Raw genomic sequence first — 5,224 nt, 5'->3', positions numbered from 1 at the left:
TGCTGATCAAGAATATATATACTTTATGTGGTCGGAAACGATTTCTTCTGGACGTTACACACATCCACTTTTACCACAAATCTAATATACCCCAAATACTTATTTTGAGTATCGGGTATAAAAATATGATTCAAGATGATTCTTCCAAAATTTCTTCCCCGAAGAATGGGCCTATCTCGATTAACGGTATATTTTAACTTTTAAAGTAAAGTGTAACATATTTTTAACTTTTAATAAAACAAGAACTGTTTGTCCCGTGCGAAATTGGGTAAAATAGAAAAGATTTTTAAGATGAACTATAAAATGTATTGTCAATATAAAAATGTGTTTTATTTTGAGTTTTCCCACGACTGTCTCGTGCGACTTTTTTAATTCTTTTTGTAAATTTTCTGTGAAACCCAACCCCACCCAACAAAAAACGGCTTTTTGAACGAAATTAAATTCTTATTTTATTCTATAATTCTTGAACCTATGTATATAAGTAGAAATTGTATGTTTCATGTAAGAAATTCTTTGACGATGACTATATGTAGCTATATAACTATATGTATCTGCTGCGTTGTGATGTTAAAAAGTTGGTTAGAGACAAACAAAATTCTTTTTCGCTTCTCATTTTTGATTGCCTTTCTTCGAGTATGCGTGAAAACTTTATATTTCGAGTCGCAGCCCGAAAAGTTTTGATTACTTTTTATTTGGTTATTTTCATTCAATTTTTTGCATTTTTTTTACGAATTACCGGGGACAAAGAATATAAGATATGCAATTAAATATTTAACTTAACTTAACTCAAGTACACGAAAAAGCTCGTGGATGGACCACCATGGACATCCTTATGACAAGGTTTGATTCCTGGAAAGAAAACGTTCGACACGAGTACGTACATTTGCCGTTACCTGAAAAGAGTCAATCGGAAGGGGAAGCAACTTTGACGTCACTGAGCTGAGCGGTAACGCTTTTACGCTACAGTGCTTCCGCGGTAAAACGTGCAATCATCATTATCAAGGGCATATCCGTATGTGTGTGTGGTGTATAATGGAAAGTGCGTGAAAGGGGTATGTTGCACTATATAATTATAAGTAGTACCAGTATACTCGTAGTAAGTGGCTTGTAGGCCTATTTTTTGTTGTTGTTTTTGTTTCTTTTTCAGTTTGATTCGTATCGTTTGCAGGTATAAAATGTAAAAATTTAATGGCATAGTATATGTTGGTTTGCTTATTTAAAAAATGTTTACAAAAATTGAGTTTGCGGTTTGCGTTTGGGTTGAGACCGACACCGGGATCGAGACCGGGACCAAAACCGATACCCCTTTCTAGTGTTCTGGTTATATGATAAACAAAATATATGTCACCAAGTGAGTATATAAATACGTCCATACAGTACCATGAGAAGGTGGATGAATGGTCGTCGACCAACAAGTAAAATGGCCAATCGCATAGAGCCGGCCATAACAGCCTTGCCTTCGTCGAGTTCTTTGCAAGACTTTTAGTTGCCTTCTTGGTTTTTTTTCCTCCAGTTATTGGTTCGTTTTTTCTTCACATTACGATTCCATCGCATCTCCCCATTTGCACCCACTCTCACTCTCACCCCCACATCTCCACGGCCACTGCGCCACTTTTCAGACAATTAAACAAGCTAGCAGAGATAAAATAAGGAAAAAAGGAAAAGAAACAGAAACAAAAAGAACATATTAAAAGAATCCTCAATCTGGACTTGTACTTGAAGTGCAAGTAATCTCGGCTTCTTGAAACTGCCAAATCTCCTACAATGTAATTGTAATTCTCTTGTCAAAAACGAGAACGAGAACGTAACCAAAATACCCTTCGATTCTGATGTACAGAAAAAAAGGCGACGAAAGAAAGTGAGCGCGTTTTCTTGCCCGGCCAGGCCACATCCTGCTCGGACGCATTTTTCTGTTGATTTTTCTGCTTTTCGGGAAAATTAAATTTTAAATTGTTTTTAGCACTGCTGAGAACTGGGCCGAGTCCGGTTTCGTAGAATGGGAGTTTAACCGCGCAATCCCACACCCCATCCCCCCATTTTAGAACAACCCAACCCAACCAACCTTCCAAAGTTTTGTCAGTGCCAGCATCGTCTTGGTCTTGGCGTTGGTTTGGGCTTGGTTCTCCCCTCAATTACATTTTATTTGCGCGGGATCTCCATCCCATCCCCTTTTTTTGCTTCCGTCTCTGTCTGTCCTGGAGCACGGCCATTCCATTGCCATCGCCATCCCATCCATCAAGGCCGACTCGGGAGCTTTGCTGTTGCTGCTGTTGTTGCCATTACGGAAGGAAGTGCGCCATGCCAACATCTATTCAAAACTGAAAGAAAAAACGAAAAATGAAAAAAAGGAAAAAAGGGCAACTAAAACTAACGATGACTGAGTCCGGGTGGGTGGGAGTAGGGTGAACGTGAGCGGGTCGATGGGTTGGAGTTTCGGAGTGTAATGGTTGTGGGGGTAGTCTGAAAAGGGGCTGCAGCCACACACAGACAACACACAGACAAAATGGCAGTGTTTCGTATACAATTCTTTCCTATTTCTTGCTATGTTATTTTTTCATTTTTCATTTCATGAATTTCTTTGTTTCATCCCACCCCACGCTTGGTCGGTGAGGTTTTGTTAGAATTTCTCCGACAGTTTGCTATTCTGTGCGACCAGTGATTGATTATTTATACTTTATAATTGATTAAATCTAGAACCATAACTTAATTCATAAAGAGTTGTTGAGATCGAATAACCAGCACAGACTTCAAGTATTCTCTAATATACGTACATGCTTTACTCAGCTTTGACACGAAAAACTAAAATAAAACGAGGGAGATCGTTGTGGGTTGCTGCGGAGACCGCAACTCTACATTTATACCCGATACTTAGTCAGTATGGCTCTCCTTCGGCAGACGTCGCGAATATTAAACGACACAACAAAGAGTGCGTGCGAGAGAGACAGAAAATCAGTCTGAGCGTGACGTCGGGCGCTGCATAGCCACTGCAAATAGATTTGTTCCTTTTAGCTATAAAAATAATCCGATCTGATCCACATTCAGCAATCTGATAGATATTACACTTTTATAAATATATCAGTGGAAATTTTAACCGCAACGTACTGAAGGAAGCTTCTGCGACCTCTCAAATATGTCTATTTATTTTCGATCATCATTCAGTCTTTCCATTCACCTGTCTTTCTAGGTTTCTAGGCAATCGAAAGCTTTAAAGCTTTCTGTCTTTTAATGTGCACTGCACAAAGCGAACCAACCCCTTCCTGGAGGGAACACATATGTTACAGACCATTTTTTTATACCCGATACTCAAAATGAGTATAGGGGTATATTAGATTTATGGTGACAGTGGAGGTGTGTAAAGTCCAGAAGGAAGCTAGAGCTAGAGCAACAACATTTTGTATCCTGACTTCTGTAATATGTCACTGTTACAAGTATATTTCAAAACATCGCCCCGCCCACTTCCGCCCCTACAAAGGACGAAAATCTGTGGCATTCACTATTTTAAGGATACGAGAAAGCCAAAAACGCAGAATCGTAGAAAATGACTATATCTTTTAGACTGCAGAATCTGGATCAGATCGGATCATTTTGATATCCAAAAGGAATAAATCATTTTGCAGTGCAATACGCAGCGCTCGACGACTGACTGATTTTCTGTCTTTATCTCACGCACTTTTTGTCGTGTCGTTTAATATTAGCGGCGTCTGCCGGGGGAGAGCCATACTGACTAAGTATCGGGTATAAATGTAGAGTAGCGGTCGCCGCAGTAACTCACAACGTTCCCCCTCGTTTGTTATGTTTTAGATCATTAAGATTATTATTATTATTATTATATAAAGCTAATAAATAGTTAAAACTAGGTATTAACAGGGTATGGGGCTATAGCTGCTGAGGCCTTAAGCTCACTATAGTATTATTATACGTTTGAGGATGTATGTATGTACTTATATACATATGTACAGGGTTGGTTCTATACGTTATTATATGTTGTGGAGGAATTATTATCTAAAATACTAATTGTGTATATGTATATGTACAGGGACCCCCTCCTCATTAAGATATATTGTTCAAATATAAAGTTTTCAGCTTTAAACATTGTCGAATCGGGCTATAACATTTTATTTTACTATTTCTTACTAAAATAAATATTTTTTGACCCTGTGACCTTAGATTCCGATACATTTTTTTTTCGTCCGAATTAATAACGTACGAGCATTTGAATCTTCGTTAAATGTGGCTCGGTGGTATGGGTGCATCCGGCAAGAGAACACGTGATATGTAAATGATCTCTTCGAGGGATGGATGGAAAGTATTTGGCAAATCAGTGTCCAACCATCAACCCTTCCACAATATAGAATTTTGGCTTTCGGCTCCGTGACCTATCTGCCTATGCCTGCCTAAATGATTGCTTTTTTGTCCTCAGCGGCTGTCCAACAGTCCCTCCTGATGTCCCTTTCGCTGCTCGCTGTCCGCTTTACGCATAAATTAATGAACAACAACGACCCTGCCCTGCCCTGTGTGCCGACGACGCTGATCACAGGTCCCGGTCCTGGTCCCGTTATCCACTGGAGCTGTATTTGCGCCGACCCAACACCATCTGGCTCTTGGTGAAATGTGAACGGCTCATCCATCCATCCTGAGCTGCACAATAATGGTTTGGGGCTGACCCCTTTAGGGGTTGCTGCTGATGCATCTAGTTGCCTGCGCAACTGTCTGCGCCTGCCTGACCCATGACAGATACGTATACATATGTATGTGTGTATTGTAAATGTATTTTTTTTATCAAAATCTCAGTTGCTTTATTATTATTTACCGCTAGCCGTTGTCCTGCATCTGTCCTGGGTTCCGAGTAGGTAAAGCTTGCGCACCAATATAGAGGGTGTGTTTGTGTGATGCGATTTTGGCAGACTTCGTAGTAAAATAACAACTATAGCATTGCCGTAGCCTATCCTCTTCAAAGAGATGTACCATAGGTACGATGTGAAATATCCATGAATGGCGTTTATTCGAGAGATGGAGACGGGCCTTTTCTTTTCTTGTTTTTTTTTTGCCTGCCCTGCCCCAAAAGGATGTCGCGGGAGCAGATGTGCACTTGCAGATACATAAATGCATATTTACGAGTCTGCTATACCCTCCCCCCATTCCATTCGCATCTGGGCTGTTGCTAAATTTATGTATTTCTTTTGTGTGTGCTTGTTTTCGCAATCGCTCAATGGTGGGTCAGTGG

At 40.0% G+C, this 5,224-nt stretch overlaps 1 long non-coding RNA gene across 3 annotated transcripts; it reads right to left on the bottom strand.

The window, feature by feature from the left end:
- Positions 1-448: 448 nt before the first annotated feature.
- LOC108164384 lies at positions 449-5,158 on the bottom strand. 3 transcript variants are annotated; one of them, XR_001775830.2, is made up of 4 exons: positions 2,772-2,869; positions 2,063-2,318; positions 1,381-1,632; positions 449-1,317 (listed from the first exon to the last, which is right to left on the bottom strand). It is a non-coding gene; the product is annotated as an uncharacterized LOC108164384 (long non-coding RNA). The 3 variants fall into 3 exon arrangements; XR_004473276.1 differs by lacking the exon at positions 2,772-2,869 and adding an exon at positions 4,811-5,158 and having other exon boundaries at positions 449-1,632; XR_004473275.1 differs by having other exon boundaries at positions 449-1,632.
- Positions 5,159-5,224: the final 66 nt, after the last annotated feature.

The sequence above is a fragment of the Drosophila miranda genome, chromosome 5 (assembly GCF_003369915.1).
Source record: "Drosophila miranda strain MSH22 chromosome 5, D.miranda_PacBio2.1, whole genome shotgun sequence".
Classification (NCBI taxonomy): Eukaryota; Metazoa; Arthropoda; class Insecta; order Diptera; family Drosophilidae; genus Drosophila; species Drosophila miranda.
Note: the sequence above shows the minus strand (reverse complement) of the source record. Positions and strands in the feature narration are given on the sequence as shown.